The 13,156-nt window shown below is 44.0% G+C and overlaps 1 protein-coding gene across 1 annotated transcript in view; it reads right to left on the bottom strand.

The window, feature by feature from the left end:
• Ces5a (carboxylesterase 5A) overlaps positions 1-9,910 on the bottom strand; it is a 138,129-nt gene extending 128,219 nt beyond the window's left edge. Inside the window, exons 1-3 of the mRNA XM_075976914.1 lie at positions 9,793-9,910; positions 7,573-7,845; positions 4,455-4,530 (exon numbers count right to left, since the gene is read on the bottom strand). The gene's annotated coding sequence lies outside the window, so the exon portion shown is untranslated. The remainder of the gene's footprint in view (positions 1-4,454; positions 4,531-7,572; positions 7,846-9,792) is intronic.
• Between the last annotated feature and the right edge of the window lie 3,246 nt (positions 9,911-13,156).

Below are 13,156 nucleotides of genomic sequence, written 5' to 3'. Positions count from 1 at the left end.
ATCCCTGAACCATACCCCAGTACCCCATCCCTGAACCACACCCCAGTACCCCATCCCTGAACCACACCCCAGTACCCCATCCCTGAACCACACCCCAGTACCCCATCCCTGAACCATACCCCAGTAACTCCATCCCTATACCACACCCCTGTACCCCCATCCCTGCACCACACTCCCCAGTCTTCACTATATAGACAAGTTCTTCCTTATTCATAAACTACACTACAGCCTCCTTCTGCCCCCAATACAACCTATTAGAGCTAAAAGATCATTTAAGAACCACATGGCCTAATCCCTATATTTTATCAATGTGGAGAAGTTTAAAAGAATTAAGAGGTCTTTCTTTCTAGGCTGCATGTATCAAAGCAAGCCCAAGGATCCTGATTCTGGGGTGTTTCTCTCGTATTTTTCCATACTCTTCAGTGTGGGGGAGATTCTGCAGTTTACCTTACTGATGCCCAATGTTACATTTTTAGGAGATGATACAAACAAGAATCGATTTCTGGTTTACAGTCTGGTTTCTTTACTCTTGATAATGAAGTAACAATGACTGAGATTTCTTCTGAGAAACACTTTTTTTAAGAAGCAAGTTTTTGCTCATAGGTACTGACCAGTTTTTCTACCTTTCTGAAGAATCGTCCTTAGAAATTCTCAGCATTCAGAAAGAGGAGCATACATGCTTTACATCACCTACTTAGACAGGTGGGTCTGTCAGCGTATTGAAGAAACTAAGTCACACACAGTCTCACACACACACACACACACACACACACGAGTGGCTGATTGGATATAGTTTAACAAAAGGATTTCTCATAACACTGTGGCCAATATAAGATGCAGAGCAAGCAGAGACCTAGGTCAGCAGCAATAGCTGGTCAGCTACCACACACCTCCAGGCTGCAGTGCTGGGATCTGTATCTGTGATGATCCAGAAGCAGAGCACTGTGTCTAGAGAGAATACAGTGTACAGGGAATGGAGACGCCATGGCAACAGAGATGAAACCCACCCTGGCCTCATTTGCCTCCTCCCTCACTGTTTCTCACAGGGCTCGCCAGTGGATTGAGGATGAGAAAGCTCTTAGACTCAGCCTAGATTGTTCTCACGAGTGGAATGAGAGAATGCCGCGCCCAGGAGCGGCAAACGGAAACTTCCACGCAGCTTGTTTCAACATTCCACAATCCCCAAACCGCTCTTGAAGGCCTACCCAAAGTCAGAGCGTCTTCCTCCCAAATGCCACCTCCTCTACGTGAAATTTCCCACCCGGTCCCCCAAGTCTGAAATTCCCATCTGAATTATCTGGTCACGTTCATTCTCTCACGGTGTTGCTCGCGGAGAAACCCCTTCCAATTTAAGCCCCTGAGAAACCCCTTCCGATTTAAGCCCCTGAGAAACCCATTCCGATTTAAGCCCCTGAGAAACCCCTTCCGATTTAAGCCCCTCTTAGTGATTCTGTACTCTGAGACGCTGAGACGCGGCGGTCCCACAGGCAACCCAAAGAGGGGAGGGTGAGAGGTGAATTCTTCTCCACATCAGGCAAAATGCCTCCTCCTTGTTCTCTTAGCCTTCAGGTTTTTCCCCCAGAAGAAAATTGCCACCTGATAAATATAATGGGGAAAATCACTTACATCAGGAAATCAGGAAAAGTTTTGGTTTTTTTTTTTTTTTTTTTTGGATTATTATGTCCTACCTAAAACACAAAATTCCTCCAGGTAACCATGAAAATACCTACAGATATCCTCTCCCTCCAAGCCATTTATGTAATATGGCCTAACACTACTTTTCTCAGTTTTGCCAAATAAAGCTGTATTTTCAGCTTTCTAGAATTTTCTTCACTCCTCACCACGGCAAACCTACTCCTCATGAACTCCCTTCCTTTTTTTGGGTATCATTTCTAAGGAAACCAGGCTCCTCTGCTTGGAGCATGGGTGGTGTTGCTGTGGAGACCCTGCAGACACGGCCACCCCTGTGTGCCCTCCTCCGTCACTAAGGCAGTTGCTACAGGTGCCCTTTAGCCAGCCCAGCCAGCCTTGACCCCTCTCTGACCTGGGCAGAAAACTAGCAGCAGAAGTTTGCCTCCCCTTGCTTACACCTTCCAAACTGTCCATCTAATCTCTTCAACTGGGCAGAAGCATCCCCTCCTTTCAGCCATGTGTATTTTCGAAGCCCATCTGGCTCGCCAGGCTGATTCGGTCACTTTGTTTTAGACACGAAGGGAGTGAGTTTAGAGACATTCAGAGAAACACTCTTTGTGGAATAATTTCCCCAGCCATAACTGTTCCTCAAATCCTTTAAAAATATTTTTTTTACCAAGGTTGGGGACATGGCTTAGGAGTAGAGCACTCACCTAGGATGTGTGAGACCTGTGTTCTGTCCCCAGCATGGGAAGGAAAAAGAACTTATTAAATGAATCAGTGGGGGGGTTGCAGCCACAAAAACTCATGTATGATGAATTATGAGTAATAACGTATCGTACAAAATCTACACAGCAGAATCAACTCAAGTATTTAATCAACTCTTCTTGAGTTGATTCTAGAGAATAGATTGATAATAGAACCAACTGTCAAATTGATAAATAAAATAGAATGTGGGATATATGCACAGTAGGATATTATGCAGCCACACAGAGAAAGCCTGTCATTTGCAGCAACACAGATGGGCCTGGGCGGCATTACGTTAAGTAAAAAGTCAGGGACTGAAGGGCAGATATTACATGTTTTCACTTACATGAAAAATCTACGGAGCTGATCTCAAGAAGCAGAGAAGAGAAAGTGCTTACCAGTGTCTTTGAAGAGTTGGGGTGTGGGGGGCACAGGGGTAGAAGAGATAAAGGTACAGCTGGCAGGAGGGAATAGCTTACCAGTCATCTGGAACACACGAGGATAATATGGCTTACCACAACTGGTTGAATATCTTGAAGTAGCTAGTAAAGAGAATTTCCAATGTTCCCAACACAAAGCAAATGCATTTGTTTGAGGATGTAGATATGCCAATTATATTTATCTAATTATTACACATGAAACACAGATGTGGAGATATTGTATACAACTATCATATCCAACTGAAAATAGAAATATTTAAAAATCTGTGCATAATTTTATATGGGAATGATTGTAAAAAAAAGTATTATAAATAAAACTGTTAATTTGATTAGGTAATAATCAAGTTCCAAACTTTGAAAATGAGTAGAGGATGGACAGTCTGGGCAAGATTGTGTGGACCTACTGCTTCCTAGCTCTCCCAGCTAGGGACAGCTATAAACTCAGACAGAATGAAGACACAGTTGAAGGATTTGGGATAATGGAAAGAAGGACTAGTTAGGGATCTCAGAACTGGAGAAGGGGTAGAGAATGGCTTCTCCTGACCTCCTGTCCAATGGGAGAAATGCATTCCCAACCTCGTAGCTACCAACCAAGGAGTTGGGTACATCCTGTCTCCCCTGAATCAAATGGGAGTCAAGCACCAGGTATGTTTGATGGCAGTACAAAATAATCAAAGGACTCTTGTAGATCACAATAAATGTCCAGGAGAGTTGGTCTTCCCCAATGAGATTATGACTCTCCTCCCCCCGGGAGACACCAAGTGTCCAGGGGACACCAGCAAGAAGAATTCTGTCAAGACAGGCGGCTCAGCCCAGAAAGCGTTTTTACTCACATACGCCTGAGATTTTTCCCACCTATGGACACTGTCTCCACGTTCAAGAATCCAGAACAAGACATACGATATTTAAAGTTCTTGAAGGTAACTACAGAAAAATATCTTGAAATAAGTCAGAGAAAAATGTGAAGTTAACTAAGGGAGAAAACGAGCCGAATGACAACATAGTTCTCATCATGGAGGCCAGAGGAAATGGGCTAACATCTTCTTAAAGTTCTAAACGGAAAGATTGCCAACCATAAATATTACATCCAGCAAAACCGTCCCCAAGTAAAGCGAAGTAGAAGCTCATCACGAGAAGAATATCTCTTAAGAATGCAAGGGAGGTTCGTCAAACAGAAGAAATGGTAAAAGACAGAAACCCAATGCTCCCTGGAAGATCAAAGAAAAAAAACTAAGGGTTATAAGCAATGGAATTTGCCTCTTGATGAGTTTTTATTTTTAAAATTTATTTTATAAAATTACAAGCCCTCCAAGACTAGTATTGAAAATTGGTAAAGATAAAGGGAATTAAATGGAAGCCAGGTTTTCACAGTTCACTGGAAACGGTTACATACTGAAACCAGGATATGTTAATAACTGAAATATGTAATTGGAATAGCAAAGGAAGCTGTGTCTAACGTAGCAAAACACTAAACACGTTAATAAAATCTAGAAGGTAATCATAAGCAATTTGCAAACAAGTGAAAAGAGAAAGATAAAAACCAAAGAAGAAACTTAGCAATTAATTTAGGCCTCTTGTGAAACAGAAGACAACAGACTCCCATAATGATGAAGGCGCAGCAGCTGGGATTCATACCTAGATTATTGTGAGGTGGAAGGATCCCCCTGTTGCCTGCCTTGGGGAACAGGAATGCTAATCTCTGCAGCCTTCCCTGAAAAACAAAAGAAGCAAAGCTTCTATTTATCTGTTTGCTTGCATATTTGGGTTGTTTTCTCCCCAGTGCTGAGGGTGGAGCCCATGGTCTCTCAGATGCTAGGCAAGGGTTCTTCTACTATTGCAAACTGTCTTAAGTTGCTAATTCCCCCTTGTGCCCAGACTGATTAGTATAAAGTCACTGTTACAGAAGCCTGTCAACACAGGCTTTGTGAGATCCTCTAAAGTCTCACTGAGGATAAATTCACAAAACAAAATTCTACAACACCAGAAGAAACTATAACTACCCTATGAGAAAAAGCTACAGTAAACTATGGGCTATATTGCCTGTTGCTGTGGTTTGTGTATTTTGATTTTTCATCCATGGTTCTTGGCTCATAAATCCCGTACCCCTTGATATTTCCTGAATGACTAGTACAATAACAATAATTATGACAGAACAGTATTTTGGCCTTTTGCTCTTGCTTCTTAGATCACCTTTAGAACAAATGACTTCAGCATGATCTTCTGCTGTTGTTGTTATTTGTTTTTTTGGCTTTTGTTTTTGGTTTTTTTATTTTGTTTTTCCAGGACAAGCTTTCTCTGTTTAACTCTGGCTGTCCTGGAACTCGCTCAGTAGGTCAGGCTGGCCTTGAATTTAGCAATCTGCCTGCCTCTGCCTCCAGAGTGCTGGGATTAAAGGCATACACCACCACCACCTGACTCAAAGTGATCATTCTTAATTAAATTTATAATAATCATTAGTAGTAGTGTGTGTGTGCATGTGCAAGCACACTCATGCATGTGTGCAGGAGTTGGTTCTCTCCTTACATGGGGGGGATCAAACTCAGGTCATCAGTCTCGGCACCAAGCACCTTTACCACAGAACCTCTCAGAGCCCCACATTTAGTAGTTGTTTTTTTAACTGCTTCTTAAAATGGACCATTTTCCCATCCCACTCGCAGTGTGTAAGTGATCTAGTTTCTCCAAAGCGACAACAATTGAGATTCCACTACTCTATTGTTAGCTACTCTGATGGTGCTGTCATAGCATCTCATTATGATTTGTTGGAACATCCCCAGTGGCTAACGACATTGACAATATGCCTGCAGGTCCACCTATCGATCCTGTCAGTGAGATGTCTTCTAACTGGGCTTCTTGTGTTGAGTTTTTAGCACTCTTTGTGCTGTGTGCTCCAGCTCCGTTGAATGTGCTGCTGTAGCCACATTTATATACAGTTTGTCTATCTGTCTCCCTAACAGCCTCTTGCAGAAGTCTTCAGTTTTAATGAAGCCCCATTTATCAGTGTTTCTTTTTATGGATTGTGTGCTGTAACACATTGTCTAAGAACTCTGCCTAAACCGTGACTCTAAAGGTTCCCGATATTTTGTTCTAAAAGTTTCATAGCTTTATATCTTGCATATATGTTCATGACTGATTTGAGGTTAACTTTTGTGTGAAATGTGAGACAAAGTGAGATTTTGCTGTGCTGTTCTACTGTCACTGTCCAGATGCTCCAGTGCAGGTTTTTGGGAAGGCTCTCATCCCCTGAATTACTCTTAAACTTTTGCCAGAAATCACTGGGATTTGTTTTTGCAGGTCTGGTTCTCAGTTTTCTATTCAGCCCCATTGACCTATGTGTTTATTCTCTGCCAATATAACTAAGATGCAATCTTTGTTTGTTTGTTTTGTTTTTTGAGACAGGGTTTCTCTGTGTAGCCCTGACTGCCCTGGAACTCGCTCTGTAGACCAGGCTGGCTTTGAACTCACAGATCCACCTGCCTCTGCCTCCTGAGTGCTGTGTCACCACTGTCCAGTGTAAGACAGAATCTTAACACCCCTGCTATATGATAAATTTCAACATTGGATAGATTGATTTTTTTCCAAAATTATCTTAACTAGTCAAATTCTCTTGCCTTTCCATGTATATTTTGGGAATATTCTTATCTATATCCACATTGCAGGGCTGGTAAGGTGTCTGAGAGGTTGACATACTTGACACACAAGTATAAAGACAGAAGTCTGGATTCCTATGACCCATGGAAATACCAAATGGGCATGGTGGCTCAGCCTTAGAGACCAGAGGCAGGGCATCCCCAGAGCAAACCTGCTAGTAACAGCAGGCACTTTGGCAAGTTCTAGGTTCCCTGTCTCATTGAATAAGGTGGAGGATCCATCAAGGATGATTCTGACTCCAACCTCTGGCCTCCACATGTACATGGACCCTTATACATGTGTACTCTCTCCACACACACACACACACACACACACACACACACACACACACACACAATGTAAAGGAAAGCACTACAGAAATACTGATAGGAATTTGTTAAACCTGTCTATCAATTGTAATGAAGCGAAGTTTTACTAAGTTGAGTTTTCTAATCAATAGCACATGCTCACCTCTGTTTATTGGGTCTCCGTGGTCTTCCTCAGCACTCAGAATGTAGTCCTGTATATGTTTTCTTAGATTCATACCCAAATATTCTTTGTGAGTGAATGTACCTTGCATTGCTCAGCTGCAGGGTCCATGTGCCCACTACAGAAGTCATCTGATGTTGGTCTGATTTCTTGTGACCTTACTGATTTCATTTATTAGGAATCATGGTATGTCTGACTTAGTTTTGAGGACTTGTTAAGAGCTTCTGAAACAGTCAATCATGCTATCTACCAAGGACAACCGTTTCTTCCTTTCTTTTCTTTTTCTGTCTTAAATCACTCTCATGCGGTCCCACCGCTACATTGGACGTGGACAATGGGAGTGGCCATCCTTGACTCATTCTCAGCCTTGTGAAGAAAAAAAATCCACTAATCTTAGCTTTCTGTTTCCTGTTCTATTTTGTAGTTGTTTGTCTGTTTTCTTCCCACAATCTTTCTTTTTTTTTCTCCGGTATCCTCCCCATCTTGTTGCCTTTCTTGAACACTTTGTTTTGTGTGGAGGGGACCCATTTCATTTGCCTATACTGCTCCTGAGTTTATTTTTGTGTGGCCTTTTACTTATTAGTAACCACTTCATTGCCACACTATCCGCACACATCTCGCCCATAGGGATACTTACTTTCTGCTGCCTTTCCAGCAGCAGCCCAGCAGGAAGGGAAGGGCAGCCTCACTGCTGCGAGCAGAACCTGAGCGGTTTCCACTGCTGGTGGAGTTGCGTGTGGAAGGAAGAACTGTGGTTGCTGTTCCTAAGTTCACAAAAGGAAAGTTGCAGTTCTCCTCTTGGCTTTGTCTGAACCACCCAAGCAGAGCTGCTGCCACCTCAGTGAACAGGAGTCGTGTTCTCTGCCTGGCCTTCACTGGCACTGGTGGTAGAGGAACGACACAGTTTCTCCTAGGATTTGATGAGAGACAAGCTCTGTCAGGAAGCTGCTTATGCTGAGAAGTGCTCTCTCAATATTTGGCAGAGAAAGCAAGCTATCTTTGATAGTTAGCCTGTCAGGGTTTCTGGTGTGCTCTTTTGTTGCACACCTAGAACATGTGACATAAAAAGAAAACCTGGAGAACTCACCAACATGTCTTATATTGTGTCCTATGTTACATAGGTTTCTATTGCACCATGTCCTATATGGGGTCCTATGTTACATAGGTTTCTATTGCACCATGTCCTATATGGGGTCCTATGTTACATAGGTTTCTATTGCACCATGTCCTATATGGGGTCCTATGTTACATAAGTTTCTATTGCACCATGTCCTATATGGGGTCCTATGTTACATAGGTTTCTATTGCACCATGTCCTATATGGGGTCCTATGTTACATAGGTTTCTACTGCTTTGACCAAATGTCTGAATGGTCAGTGTGAAAGGAAGAAAGAGTTTATTTTGGTTCATGGTTTCAAAGTCACTTGGCTGTCTTGTTTTGGGCATGTAGGGGAACGCATGGGGGGAAAGACTGGCATAAAGCAAAACTGCTTATCCTTGGAAGCTAGAAAGAAAGCTAAGAGAGAAGGCCCTTAACATTCTAGGGCCCTTACATCCCCCTTAAGAGGCTGGCCCCCAACAACCTAACTTTCTTGTACTAGACTCCACCTCCTAAAGGTCCCACCAGTCCCAATAGTGCTACAGGCTAAAGACCAAGTTGTAAGCATATGAGCCGGTCGGGGCATTTAGCATCCATAACAGGTCCCAGAACCTTGACTGTGCTTCATTCTCTCCACTTTTCAGATCCATCTTCTACTACATAAACATATATAAACATATGCTTATATAGATGGAGTGCTGAAAAGAATAGGAAAGAAAGTTATCTACTCTGTCTTCTCATAAATGCATCTTGACATTTGAATTGTTGCCAGCACTTTTAAATTAGAAATTTTCAAATGAGAATCCAACGATTTGGTGTCCCTTGGAATATCTGGGCCATACTCTAACACGGAAACACATGACGAGGGTTGCACTGCCCTCTTCGGTTACCTACTAGCCACAATGGCTGTGTGTGTATTAGTTACTCTTCACATCACCTACCAAATTTCCACCTAGAAACATCGTAAGGGAGGACAAGGTTATTTGGGTTTAGAGAAGGGATGCAAGTCCATCATGGAGGGGAAGACAGAGTGGCAGAAGAGGATGGACAGGAAGTGGATCTAATCTATGAAACCTCAAGGGCCACCCCTTGACAGCCCCAGTGAGCTACTTCCTCTAGAAGCTATGCCTCTTAAAGGGTTCACAGTTTTCCAAACCAGCACCACCAGTTGGGAACCAAACATTCGGACACATGAGCCTGCGGAGGACGAATCACACTCAAACCAAATACCATGGAAATTTAAATGAAAGTGAACTGAAAATTTCCACTTTCGAGTCACAGTAGGTAGGTATGATTAGTGGCCACTATATTAGACAGTAAGGTTGGAGAACAGTTCCAATGTAGGACAGTCTGTCACATGGTGCTGGGCTCAAACATGAAGCGGGCAGGCATGCTTCAGTGCGTCAAGAGCCCACCACTTGCTAGTGTCATCTGCTGTGCCATACTTTGACCTCATCTGCTAAAAGAGTGTGTGCGTGCATGTGCGCATGTGTGTGTGTGCGCATGCATGTGTGGGAGACTTAGTTGGGAGTTAGTGAGATTTTAACTGAAGACACAGCAGAGCAGAGCCTGAGGTGGGAGGAGCCCTGGGAGGAGCTGTGAACACACAGGACTCTTAGGTCTGGGTAGAGAGAGGGGGAACAAAAGCAACTGGAGATTAAAGACTCCTCAGAAGTAGGGAATATTTTAATCTCTACTCTGCCTGGAACTAGCTGTATTTTTCGGCCAAAAGATTAATTTCTGCCAGACAGGCCTTACCAAATACACCCTGGCTTCCTTTCCCCTCTGTACTGCAGCTATGTTGGTTTTCTTGGTTCACTGAAGGTCCCGAAGAAAGAAGGTACTGCCTGTACCTTCCTCCTTGATGGCTCAGCTCACATGCTGGGCCATCTCCACTGAGTCTGTGGATTCCAGGGAAGGTTCTTTGAAGCCTTGACCAGGAGAGATACCTGCCATGAGAGTTCCAATTCATGGCACTTACCACAGTGTACATTCTTAATATACTCAAGGGGCACTGATCTGTTTGTCTCTCTCCCCTGATTGGCTGTGAGCTTCATGAGCACCAAGACCATGTCTGCCTTGGCCACTGCTGTATTCCCTGGGCTAGCCTGGGCTAGCAGAAAGTGTTAAGCTAACATAGGATAAACACCAAAGCAAACATCGACTGCCAAAGCTTGAGTAGTTCTTCTGACAGTTTCTGCAGTTTCAAAAGGGAAGCAGAAATATGTTTGCCCTCGCAGTTATAGATTAGGATAGCTCATTTTAAATTGGAGACCAAAAAAAAAATCTATAAACATTTTATTATGTAAAGAAAAATGTTAGTTAAATAATTCTCTACCATGAGGCTCCCTGGTGGCCCCATTAAAATCAGACATGTCTTAGAACTCAGGAATCAGTCATACTGAGGTCCCCGAGATGCTGGGAACAAGGCTGGGTGGCACAGCTACGATTTGCCCTCATATCACCCAGTTAATTACTGAATGCCTTGTTTGACGCTACTTTGAAGTTTAATTTGTTCTCATCTGAAGCCTGATGAATTCCGTTCCAGCTGGAGGTACAGTTTCTGTCTTAGTTAATCACCTCTAAATCAATCAAAAGACAGAAAACCTCCCAGGCCTTAGTTTCCCCATCTATTAAGCGAGAAGAATGATGACCATTCTACTGTAGCTCACTGGTTTTAAAGACTATGTGAGGCAAGCCAGGGGAATGCAGCCAATAAACTCTGCAAATACAGGGCCCAGGCCCGGAGTTGTCGCAGGGAAGTGGTCTGCAGGTTTCTCCTCCCAGTGTCTGTGCCTGCAAATGAGAAGACTCGCCCAAGGCAATAGGGGTTTTGCCTTTAAGAAGCATTCTGATAGTCTAAGCTTTGGTCCCCAGTAAGACCAGGAAGACAAGAGATGGAATTGCCAGAACTTTCAGCCTCTTCAGACCTGGCTTGGGAAGGCCCTGGGGCAATGGCTGAATACTCAGAACTGAGCCCCCAAGCACCAAGTGTTCCTGCTCCACCACCTGAAGTTAAGAACATCAAAGGTGGGGGAATGACTTCAAGAGGCAGACATGACCAGTGTGCAGGTTTTTAGTCAGTCCCTACCCCCACCCTGGCCAAGGGGAAGCTGGCATGGAGCAGATTCACCTCTCAGTACAGCAGAGGGCAGTGGTGCCCTCATCTCGGCCCACACCTGGGCCAGTGTGGAGGGTAGGTTCTCCTGGGTGTGTATCAGAGCTCAGGAGCCAGGAGTTAAGTCCTTCAGCCTATCCTCCATCTCCTCAACCCTGGTGACCCCTTCACCCTAATTTAATATTTATGAACACATACAGGCGTAGAGACACAGAGGCACAAACCACCATATATTATTAATCGAGTCCCTATATACTCTCATATACACATGCAGCATACAGCAAGGGTCTTCCAACTGATTGCCTATGAATTACTTATGCCATGTAGCATCTATATTGACCTCTTTCCCCTTCTCCAAAATAAGACTATTGCCTAAAGTTAGGGAGAAATTCCGCCAGGCACTTGAGAGTCAGTATGATTTAATGATGGGAGAATCCTGTTCTGGACCCAGCTCTGACACAGGCTGATGACACTGGAGACCTGTCACTTGTCTCCATGTGCTCCAGTTGCCTCTAACCCAAAAATAAGGACTTTGGCTTCAACATTCTGCTCATGCTTTAGCCTCTGTGGTCATCCAGTGACAGGCAGGGAGGTATCCTGTCCCACTTCTAGTCCAGTGAGACAGAGGTGCTGCCGGGCAGGAATTTGGCTGAGCTGGGAGCTACTCACCTCCCTTCAGACAGTACTTAAAAGGGTCACAGCACCTCTGTAGTGCGGGGCATAGTTTTAAGGTATGTGGGTTTATCTTACTAAATTAGAATGAGGAAACAGGTCAACACTGAAGCCAGATGATGACTTTAAAGGAAACTCGACTCATTCTGTCTTTTACCCTTGGTAGGTAGGATCCCTAAGGAGCCAGGATGTCCAGGGGAATTTGCAGCTGGGATATTAAACCTGCAGTTTGGCTCCAGGAAATAGGTTTAAGAGGGCTGGGCCAGGGAAGCAGCCAAATTATGAGGTTGATGACATTTCTGTTCTGTGTTTCTCCTCCCATTGAGGGCACCTCCGCGACCCATTTTTAGGGCAGCTATCCAATGGCTTCGTGGCAGACACAAGTCCCTCCTGACTGCTCCCAGGCTCTTCACCCCACCCCCACAAAACTGCCCTGGTTTAGTCCAAATCTCCACTTGATTGCAATGTAGGGAAATGCCTTTGGGTCCCTAAAAGACACTTCGTTTCAACAAATTAGGTGTTACTATCTCTATGGGCCAGTCATGTGCTTGGGGACACTAGGTCATGCCCTGCCCTTCGGTAGCGTATTCCTTCCTGTGATTGTTTCCTGACTGTTCTTCAGGTCAAGGCAGTGAACTTGACCACTTTAGGTAGACTTGAGATCCAAGTTGGATTTAGGCCTGCCCTTCAAAAGTCCCGCACTTGTCCCGAGGAAGCAAGCCTTGTGCCAAAACCACTGCGGCTTCACCTCTTCACGTATTGACTTGAGCGTCTGCACCCAAGAGCTCGGCACATCTTGTCCACTTCCCATCTCAGGGTCCAAATGCCCTACTTATTGACAATGCATTTGGAAGTCTGTTTTCTTCCTTCTCCCAGAGAACTGAATAAAACGGCCATTCCCTCAATGAAAGCCTTTCCAAGAGAATTAGCCAATTTGTTTACTTATTAAAATTAATAACATGGTAAGAGAAGATACTTGGACTCTGCAGGAGATAATCAGAAAATTAATTCTTCACAGATTTTTTTTTAATGTCCGAAGTGCAGTGTCCTGGTGGGACAGAACAGCAACATGCTCCTATATTTTACAACTGAGGTTCCCCTCTGCCACGCCAAAGACCCACATAATTGTACTCCACATCCTATTGTTGCTAGAGGTTTCGGATTTTACCTTCTTAGTTAGTTGTCACTAGACAAGACCTTGCTGGCTTCACAGCCCAGGCTGACCTTGAAGTCACCATCTTCCTGCTTCTCAAGTGAGGCATCCACAGGTAGGCACAGCAATGACTATGTTGAGATGGTACTACCCTACCCAACAGAGCCATTAACCTGTCA

Source organism: Microtus pennsylvanicus, chromosome 6 (genome assembly GCF_037038515.1).
Source record: "Microtus pennsylvanicus isolate mMicPen1 chromosome 6, mMicPen1.hap1, whole genome shotgun sequence".
Taxonomy (NCBI): Eukaryota; Metazoa; Chordata; class Mammalia; order Rodentia; family Cricetidae; genus Microtus; species Microtus pennsylvanicus.
The sequence above is the reverse complement of the archived record's forward strand: the minus strand, read 5'-3'. Positions and strand labels throughout refer to the sequence as shown.